Here is an 11,536-nt window from a genome sequence, read left to right as displayed (position 1 = left end):
ATCACGTGACCTAATGAAAACCAAAATAAAAATTACATTAACCTTTTGTTTTACTTAAAATTTTCGCAAAATGTTTTATCTTGAATGTTAGTTAGGCCAATGCGCGTCTAATAAAATACAAAATTTTAGGTTTTGAGATTTCATAAATTTTTAATAAAAGTTTCATAACTTTTATGAATATTAATATTTTCGAAAAATATTATGTAAACACGGTAATCGGACCTGTGCGGTTCTAACACAACAATTATTTTTCGATTTAAAATTTTTTATTTTTTTTCAAAAAATTTGTATGCAATATCATTGGCCAAAAATATCACGTGACCTAATTAAACCCAAAATAAAAATTACCTCAAACTTTTGTTTTACTGAAAATTTTCGCGAAATGTTTTATCTTGAATGTTAGTTAGGCCAATGCGCGTCTAATAAAATACAAAATTTTAGGTTTTGAGATTTCATAAATTTTTAATAAAAGTTTCATAACTTTTATGAATATTAATATTTTCGAAAAATATTTTGTAAACACGGTAATTGGACCTGTGCGGTTCTAACACAAAAATTATTTTTCGATTTAAAATTTTTTATTTTTTTTCAAAAAATTTGTATGCAATAAATATCATTGGCCAAAAATATCACGTGACCTAATTAAAACCAAAATAAAAATTACCTCAAACTTTTGTTTTACTAAAAATTTTCGCAAAATGTTTTATCTTAAATGTTAGTTAGGCCAAAGCGCGTCTAATAAAATACAAAATTTTAGGTTTTGAGATTTCATAAATTTTTAATAAAAGTGTCATAACTTTTATGAATATTAATAATTTTAAAAAAAAATTTGGAAACACGGTAATTGAACCTGTGCGGTTCTAACACAACAATTATTTTTCGATTTAAAATTTTTAATTTTTTTTCAAAAAATTTGTATGCAATATCATTGGCCAAAAATATCACGTGACCTAATGAAAACCATAATAAAAATTACCTCAAACTTTTGTTTTACTGAAAATTTTTGCGAAATGTTTTATCTTGAATGTTAGTTAGGCCAATGCGCGTCTAATAAAATACAAAATTTTAGGTTTTGAGATTTCATAAATTTTTAATAAAAGTTTCATAACTTTTATGAATATTAATATTTTCAAAAAATATTTTGTAAACACGGTAATTGGACCTGTGCGGTTCTAACACAACAATTATTTTTCGATTTAAAATTTTTTATTTTTTTTCAAAAAATTTGTATGCAATATCATTGGCCAAAAATATCACGTGACCTAATTAAAACCAAAATAAAAATTACCTCAAACTTTTGTTTTATAAAAATTTTCGCGAAATGTTTTATCTTGAATGTTAGTTAGGCCAATGCGCGTCTAATAAAATACAAAATTTTAGGTTTTGAGATTTCATAAATTTTTAATAAAAGTGTCATAACTTTTATGAATATTAATATTTTTGAAAAATATTATGTAAACACGGTAATTGGACCTGTGCGGTTCTAACACAACAATTATTTTTCGATTTAAAATTTTTTATTTTTTTTCAAAAAATTTGTATGCAATATCATTGGCCAAAAATATCACGTGACCTAATTAAACCCAAAATAAAAATTACCTCAAACTTTTGTTTTACTGAAAATTTTCGCAAAATGTTTTATCTTGAATGTTAGTTAGGCCAATGCGCGTCTAATAAAATACAAAATTTTAGGTTTTGAGATTTCATAAATTTTTAATAAAAGTTTCATAACTTTTATGAATAATAATATTTTCGAAAAATATTTTGTAAACACGGTAATTGGACCTGTGCGGTTCTAACACAACAATTATTTTTTGATTTAAAATTTTTTATTTTTCCTCAAAAAACTTGTATGCAATATCATTGGCCAAAAATATCACGTGAACTAATTAAATTCAAAATAAAAATTACATCAAACTTTTGTTTTACTGAGAATTTTTGCGAAATGTTTTATCTTGAATGTTAGTTAGGCCAATGCGCGTCTAATAAAATACAAAATTTTAGGTTTTGAGATTTCATAAATTTTTAATAAAAGTTTCATAACTTTTATGAATATTAATATTTTCGAAAAATATTTTGTAAACACGGTAATTGGACCTGTGCGGTTCTAACACAACAATTATTTTTCGATTTAAAATTTTTTATTTTTTTTCAAAAAATTTGTATGCAATATCATTGGCCAAAAATATCACGTGACCTAATGAAAACCAAAATAAAAATTACCTCAAACTTTTGTTTTACTAAAAATTTTCGCAAAATGTTTTATCTTAAATGTTAGTTAGGCCAATGCGCGTCTAATAAAATACAAAATTTTAGGTTTTGAAATTTCATAAATTTTTAATAAAAGTGTCTTAACTTTTATGAATATTAATAATTTTAAAAAATATTTTGTAAACACGGTAATTGAACCTGTGCGGTTCTAACACAACAATTATTTTTCGATTTAAAATTTTTAATTTTTTTTCAAAAAATTTGTATGCAATATCATTGGCCAAAAATATCACGTGACCTAATGAAAACCATAATAAAAATTACCTCAAACTTTTGTTTTACTGAAAATTTTTGCGAAATGTTTTATCTTGAATGTTAGTTAGGCCAATGCGCCTCTAATAAAATACAAAATTTTAAGTTTTAAGATTTCATAAATTTTTAATAAAAGTTTCATAACTTTTATGAATATTAATATTTTCAAAAAATATTTTGTAAACACGGTAATTGGACCTGTGCGGTTCTAACACAACAATTATTTTTCGATTTAAAATTTTTTATTTTTTTTCAAAAAATTTGTATCCAATATCATTGGCCAAAAATATCACGTGACCTAATTAAAACCAAAATAAAAATTACCACAAACTTTTGTTTTACTAAAAATTTTCGCGAAATGTTTTATCTTGAATGTTAGTTAGGCCAATGCGCGTCTAATAAAATACAAAATTTTAGGTTTTGAAATTTCATAAATTTTTAATAAAAGTTTTATAACTTTTATGAATATTAATATTTTCGAAAAATATTTTGTAAACACGGTAATTGGACCTGTGCGGTTCTAACACAACAATTATTTTTCGATTTAAAATTTTTTATTTTTTTCAAAAAACTTGTATGCAATATTATTGGCCAAAAATATCACGTGACCTAATTAAACCCCAAAAAAATTATTTCAAATTTTTGTTTTACTTGAAATTTTTGAAAAAGGTTTTATCTTGAATGTTAGTTAGGCCAATGCGCGCCTAATTAAATATAAAATTTCAGATTTTGAGATTTCATAAATTTTTAATAAAAGTTTCATAACTTTTATGAATATTAATATTTTCGAAAAATATTTTGTAAACACGGTAATTGGCCCCGTGCGGTTCTAATACAACAATTATTTTTCGATTTAAAATTTTTTATTTTTTTTAAAAAAATTTGTATGCAATATCATTGGCCAAAAATATCACGTGACCTAATTAAACCCAAAATAAAAATTACCTCAAACTTTTGTTTTACTGAAAATTTTCGCGAAATGTTTTATTTTGAATGTTAGTTAGGCCATTGCGCGTCTAATAAAATACAAAATTTTAGGTTTTAAGATTTCATAAATTTTTAATAAAAGTATCATAACTTTTATGAGTATTAATATTTTCGAAAAATATTATGTAAACACGGTAATCGGACCTGTGCGGTTCTAACACAACAATTATTTTTCGATTTAAATTTTTTTATTTTTTTAAAAAAACTTTGTATGCAATATTATTGGCCAAAAATATCACGTGACCTAATTAAGCCCAAAATAAAAATTACCTCAAACTTTTGTTTTACTGAAAATTTTCGCGAAATGTTTTATTTTGAATGTTAGTTAGGCCAATGCGCGTCTAATAAAATACAAAATTTTAGGTTTTGAGATTTCATAAATTTTTAATAAAAGTATCATAACTTTTAAGAATTTTAATATTTTCGAAAAATATTATGTAAACACGGTAATCGAACCTGTGCGGTTCTAACACAACAATTATTTTTCGATTTAAATTTTTATTTTTTTTTTTTTAAATTTGTATGCAATATCATTGGCCAAAAATATCACGTGACCTAATGAAAACCAAAATAAAAATTACCTCAAACTTTTGTTTTACTGAAAATTTTTGCAAAATGTTTCATCTTGAATGTTAGTTAGGCCAATGCGCGTTTAATAAAATACAAAATTTTAGGTTTTGAGATTTCATAAATTTTTAATAAAAGTTTCATAATTTTTATGAATATTAATATTTTCGAAAAATATTTTGTAAACACGGTAATTGGACCTGTGCGGTTCTAACACAACAATTATTTTTCGATTTAAAATTTTTTATTTTTTTTCAAAAAATTTGTATGCAATATCATTGGCCAAAAATATCACGTGACCTAATTAAACCCCCAAAAAATTACCTCAAACTTTTGTTTTACTTAAAATTTTTGAAAAATGTTTTATCTTGAATGTTAGTTAGGCCAATGCGCGCCTAATTAAATATAAAATTTCAAATTTTGAGATTTCATAAATTTTTAATAAAAGTTTCATAACTTTTAAGAATATTAATATTTTCGAAAAATATTTTGTAATCACGGTAATTGGACCTGTGCGGTTCTAACACAACAATTATTTTTCGATTTAAAATTTTTTATTTTTTTTCAAAAAATTTGTATCCAATATCATTGGCCAAAAATATCACGTGACCTAATTAAAACTAAAATAAAAATTACCACAAACTTTTGTTTTACTAAAAATTTTCGCGAAATGTTTTATCTTGAATGTTAGTTAGGCCAATGCGCGTCTAATAAAATACAAAATTTTAGGTTTTGAAATTTTATAAATTTTTAATAAAAGTGTCATAACTTTTATGAATATTAATATTTTTGAAAAATATTATGTAAACACGGTAATTGGACCTGTGCGGTTCTAACACAACAATTATTTTTCGATTTAAAATTTTTTATTTTTTTTCAAAAAATTTGTATGCAATATCATTGGCCAAAAATATCACGTGACCTAATTAAACCCAAAATAAAAATTACCTCAAACTTTTGTTTTACTGAGAATTTTCGCGAAATGTTTTATCTTGAATGTTAGTTAGGCCAATGCGCGTCTAATAAAATACAAAAGTTTAGGTTTTGAGATTTCATAAATTTTTAATAAAAGTTTCATAACTTTTATGAATATTAATATTTTCGAAAAATATTTTGTAAACACGGTAATTGGACCTGTGCGGTTCTAACACAACAATTATTTTTCGATTTAAAATTTTTTATTTTTTTTTAAAAAATTTGTATGCAATATCATTGGCCAAAAATATCACGTGACCTAATGAAAACCAAAATAAAAATTACATTAACCTTTTGTTTTACTTAAAATTTTCGCAAAATGTTTTATCTTGAATGTTAGTTAGGCCAATGCGCGTCTAATAAAATACAAAATTTTAGGTTTTGAGATTTCATAAATTTTTAATAAAAGTTTCATAACTTTTATGAATATTAATATTTTCGAAAAATATTATGTAAACACGGTAATCGGACCTGTGCGGTTCTAACACAACAATTATTTTTCGATTTAAAATTTTTAATTTTTTTTCAAAAAATTTGTATGCAATATCATTGGCCAAAAATATCACGTGACCTAATTAAATCCAAAATAAAAATTACCTCAAACTTTTGTTTTACTAAAAATTTTCGCAAAATGTTTTATCTTGAATGTTAGTTAGGCCAATGCGCGCCTAATTAAATATAAAATTTCAGATTTTGAGATTTCATAAATTTTTAATAAAAGTTTCATAACTTTTATGAATATTAATATTTTCGAAAAATATTTTGTAAACACGGTAATTGGACCCGTGCGGTTCTAATACAACAATTATTTTTCGATTTAAAATTTTTTATTTTTTTTCAAAAAATTTGTATGCAATATCATTGGCCAAAAATATCACGTGACCTAATTAAACCCCAAAAAAATTATTTCAAATTTTTGTTTTACTTGAAATTTTTGCGAAATGTTTTATTTTGAATGTTAGTTAAGCCAATGCGCGTCTAATAAAATATAAAATTTTAGGTTTTAAGATTTCATAAATTTTTAATAAAAGTATCATAACTTTTATGAATATTAATATTTTCGAAAAATATTTTGTAAACACGGTAATTGGACCCGTGCGGTTCTAATACAACAATTATTTTTCGATTTAAAATTTTTTATTTTTTTTTAAAAAATTTGTATGCAATATCATTGGCCAAAAATATCACGTGACCTAATTAAACCCAAAATAAAAATTACCTCAAACTTTTGTTTTACTGAAAATTTTTGCGAAATGTTTTATTTTGAATGTTAGTTAGGCCATTGCGCGTCTAATAAAATACAAAATTTTAGGTTTTAAGATTTCATAAATTTTTAATAAAAGTATCATAACTTTTATGAGTATTAATATTTTCGAAAAATATTATGTAAACACGGTAATCGGACCTGTGCGGTTCTAACACAACAATTATTTTTCGATTTAAATTTTTTTATTTTTTTAAAAAAAATTTGTATGCAATATTATTGGCCAAAAATATCACGTGACCTAATTAAACCCAAAATAAAAATTACCTCAAACTTTTGTTTTACTGAAAATTTTCGCGAAATGTTTTATTTTGAATGTTAGTTAGGCCAATGCGCGTCTAATAAAATACAAAATTTTAGGTTTTGAGATTTCATAAATTTTTAATAAAAGTATCATAACTTTTAAGAATTTTAATATTTTCGAAAAATATTATGTAAACACGGTAATCGAACCTGTGCGGTTCTAACACAACAATTATTTTTCGATTTTAATTTTTTTATTTTTTTAAAAAAAATTTGTATGCAATATTATTGGCCAAAAATATCACGTGACCTAATTAAACCCAAAATAAAAATTACCTCAAACTTTTGTTTTACTGAAAATTTTCGCGAAATGTTTTATTTTGAATGTTAGTTAGGCCAATGCGCGTCTAATAAAATACAAAATTTTAGGTTTTGAGATTTCATAAATTTTTAATAAAAGTATCATAACTTTTAAGAATTTTAATATTTTCGAAAAATATTATGTAAACACGGTAATCGAACCTGTGCGGTTCTAACACAACAATTATTTTTCGATTTAAATTTTTATTTTTTTTTTTTTAAATTTGTATGCAATATCATTGGCCAAAAATATCACGTGACCTAATGAAAACCAAAATAAAAATTACCTCAAACTTTTGTTTTACTGAAAATTTTTGCGAAATGTTTTATCTTGAATGTTAGTTAGGCCAATGCGCGTTTAATAAAATACAAAATTTTAGGTTTTGAGATTTCATAAATTTTTAATTAAAGTTTCATAATTTTTATGAATATTAATATTTTCGAAAAATATTTTGTAAACACGGTAATTGGACCTGTGCGGTTCTAACACAACAATTATTTTTCGATTTAAAATTTTTTATTTTTTTTCAAAAAATTTGTATGCAATATCATTGGCCAAAAATATCACGTGACCTAATTAAACCCCAAAAAAATTATTTCAAATTTTTGTTTTACTTGAAATTTTTGAAAAATGTTTTATCTTGAATGTTAGTTAGGCCAATGCGCGCCTAATTAAATATAAAATTTCAGATTTTGAGATTTCATAAATTTTTAATAAAAGTTTCATAACTCTTATGAATTTTAATATTTTCGAAAAATATTTTGTAAACACGGTAATTGGACCCGTGCGGTTCTAATACAACAATTATTTTTCGATTTAAAATTTTTTATTTTTTTTAAAAAAATTTGTATGCAATATCATTGGCCAAAAATATCACGTGACCTAATTAAACCCAAAATAAAAATTACCTCAAACTTTTGTTTTACTGAAAATTTTCGCGAAATGTTTTATTTTGAATGTTAGTTAGGTCAATGCGCGTCTAATAAAATACAAAATTTTAGGTTTTAAGATTTCATAAATTTTTAATAAAAGTATCATAACTTTTATGAATATTAATATTTTCGAAAAATATTATGTAAACACGGTAATCGGACCTGTGCGGTTCTAACACAACAATTATTTTTCGATTTAAATTTTTTTATTTTTTTAAAAAAAATTTGTATGCAATATTATTGGCCAAAAATATCACGTGACCTAATTAAACCCAAAATAAAAATTACCTCAAACTTTTGTTTTACTGAAAATTTTCGCGAAATGTTTTATTTTGAATGTTAGTTAGGCCAATGCGCGTCTAATAAAATACAAAATTTTAGGTTTTGAGATTTCATAAATTTTTAATAAAAGTATCATAACTTTTAAGAATTTTAATATTTTCGAAAAATATTATGTAAACACGGTAATCGAACCTGTGCGGTTCTAACACAACAATTATTTTTCGATTTTAATTTTTTTATTTTTTTAAAAAAAATTTGTATGCAATATTATTGGCCAAAAATATCACGTGACCTAATTAAACCCAAAATAAAAATTACCTCAAACTTTTGTTTTACTGAAAATTTTCGCGAAATGTTTTATTTTGAATGTTAGTTAGGCCAATGCGCGTCTAATAAAATACAAAATTTTAGGTTTTGAGATTTCATAAATTTTTAATAAAAGTATCATAACTTTTAAGAATTTTAATATTTTCGAAAAATATTATGTAAACACGGTAATCGAACCTGTGCGGTTCTAACACAACAATTATTTTTCGATTTAAATTTTTTTTTTTTTTTTTTTAAATTTGTATGCAATATCATTGGCCAAAAATATCACGTGACCAAATGAAAACCAAAATAAAAATTACCTCAAACTTTTGTTTTACTGAAAATTTTTGCGAAATGTTTTATCTTGAATGTTAGTTAGGCCAATGCGCGTTTAATAAAATACAAAATTTTAGGTTTTGAGATTTCATAAATTTTTAATTAAAGTTTCATAATTTTTATGAATATTAATATTTTCGAAAAATATTTTGTAAACACGGTAATTGGACCTGTGCGGTTCTAACACAACAATTATTTTTCGATTTAAAATTTTTTATTTTTTTTCAAAAAATTTGTATGCAATATCATTGGCCAAAAATATCACGTGACCTAATTAAACCCCAAAAAAATTATTTCAAATTTTTGTTTTACTTGAAATTTTTGAAAAATGTTTTATCTTGAATGTTAGTTAGGCCAATGCGCGCCTAATTAAATATAAAATTTCAGATTTTGAGATTTCATAAATTTTTAATAAAAGTTTCATAACTTTTATGAATATTAATATTTTCGAAAAATATTTTGTAAACACGGTAATTGGACCCGTGCGGTTCTAATACAACAATTATTTTTCGATTTAAAATTTTTTATTTTTTTTAAAAAAATTTGTATGCAATATCATTGGCCAAAAATATCACGTGACCTAATTAAACCCAAAATAAAAATTACCTCAAACTTTTGTTTTACTGAAAATTTTCGCGAAATGTTTTATTTTGAATGTTAGTTAGGTCAATGCGCGTCTAATAAAATACAAAATTTTAGGTTTTAAGATTTCATAAATTTTTAATAAAAGTATCATAACTTTTATGAATATTAATATTTTCGAAAAATATTATGTAAACACGGTAATCGGACCTGTGCGGTTCTAACACAACAATTATTTTTCGATTTAAATTTTTTTATTTTTTTAAAAAAAATTTGTATGCAATATTATTGGCCAAAAATATCACGTGACCTAATTAAACCCAAAATAAAAATTACCTCAAACTTTTGTTTTACTGAAAATTTTTGCGAAATGTTTTATTTTGAATGTTAGTTAGGCCAATGCGCGTCTAATAAAATACAAAATTTTAGGTTTTGAGATTTCATAAATTTTTAATAAAAGTATCGTAACTTTTAAGAATTTTAATATTTTTGAAAAATATTATGTAAACACGGTAATCGAACCTGTGCGGTTCTAACACAACAATTATTTTTCGATTTAAATTTTTTATTTTTTTTTTTTAAATTTGTATGCAATATCATTGGCCAAAAATATCACGTGACCTAATGAAAACCAAAGTAAAAATTACCTCAAACTTTTGTTTTACTGAAAATTTTTGCGAAATGTTTTATCTTGAATGTTAGTTAGGCCAATGCGCGTTTAATAAAATACAAAATTTTAGGTTTTGAGATTTCATAAATTTTTAATAAAAGTTTCATAATTTTTATGAATATTAATATTTTCGAAAAATATTTTGTAAACACGGTAATAATTGGACCTGTGCGGTTCTAACACAACAATTATTTTTCGATTTAAAATTTTTTATTTTTTTTCAAAAAATTTGTATGCAATATCATTGGCCAAAAATATCACGTGACCTAATTAAACCTCAAAAAAATTACCTCAAACTTTTGTTTTACTTAAAATTTTTGAAAAATGTTTTATCTTGAATGTTAGTTAGGCCAATGCGCGCCTAATTAAATATAAAATTTCAGATTTTGAGATTTCATAAATTTTTAATAAAAGTTTCATAACTTTTATGAATATCAATATTTTCGAAAAATATTTTGTAATCACGGTAATTGGACCTGTGCGGTTCTAACACAACAATTATTTTTCGATTTAAAATTTTTTATTTTTTTTCAATAAATTTGTATGCAATATCATTGGCCAAAAATATCACGTGACCTAATTAAACCCCAAAAAAATTATTTCAAATTTTTGTTTTACTTAAAATTTTTGAAAAATGTTTTATCTTGAATGTTAGTTAGGCCAATGCGCGCCTAATTAAATATAAAATTTCAGATTTTGAGATTTCATAAATTTTTAATAAAAGTTTCATAACTTTTATGAATATTAATATTTTCGAAAAATATTTTGTAATCACGGTAATTGCACCTGTGCGGTTCTAATACAACAATTATTTTTCGATTTAAAATTTTTTATTTTTTTTAAAAAAATTTGTATGCAATATTATTGGCCAAAAATATCACGTGACCTAATTAAACCCAAGAAATTTTCGAAAACAATTAAAAAAACAAAAATAAGAGCATTTTTTTATTTCACGTACATAGAATCGTTCGCGTGACCTTTTGACCTATCAAAACTGTATACTTAGCTCGCCCAATGATCATACAAGGGTTGTATGATCATTGGCTTAACCAAAAAAAATTTTTTGTCACAAAACTTAAAATTTTATAGTTAATTAGAATTGTAATGACGTTACTAAGATTTAAGATAAAGAAAGTTTTTCAAAAAGTCAAAAGAACAAAAATTTGAGCACTTTATTCTTTGCGTATTCATAACATAAATTTTTTTTATATTACAGGTCGTGACTATAGCTATGCGTGAAAAAAAAAAATGAAAAAAAAATTATTTTCAATGGGGAAGCTGGGTTTCGAATCTTAGACTTTGCTACTTACAACGTATGGCATTACGCGTTGAGCTACCGGACTCGATTCATAAGCGTTACTTATTTATAAACATATGTTTGCAAGAGACTTTCGATAATAAAAAAAAATTATAATCAATTTTATTAAACAAAAATGATTTTATAAAGTTGAACAACCGATGTTGTTATGTGTTGTAATGATCAATACTGCCTGTAAAACAAAAAA

Source organism: Corella eumyota, chromosome 3 (assembly GCF_963082875.1).
Source record: "Corella eumyota chromosome 3, kaCorEumy4.1, whole genome shotgun sequence".
NCBI classification, from domain to species: Eukaryota; Metazoa; Chordata; class Ascidiacea; order Phlebobranchia; family Corellidae; genus Corella; species Corella eumyota.
The sequence above is the reverse complement of the archived record's forward strand: the minus strand, read 5'-3'. Positions refer to the sequence as shown.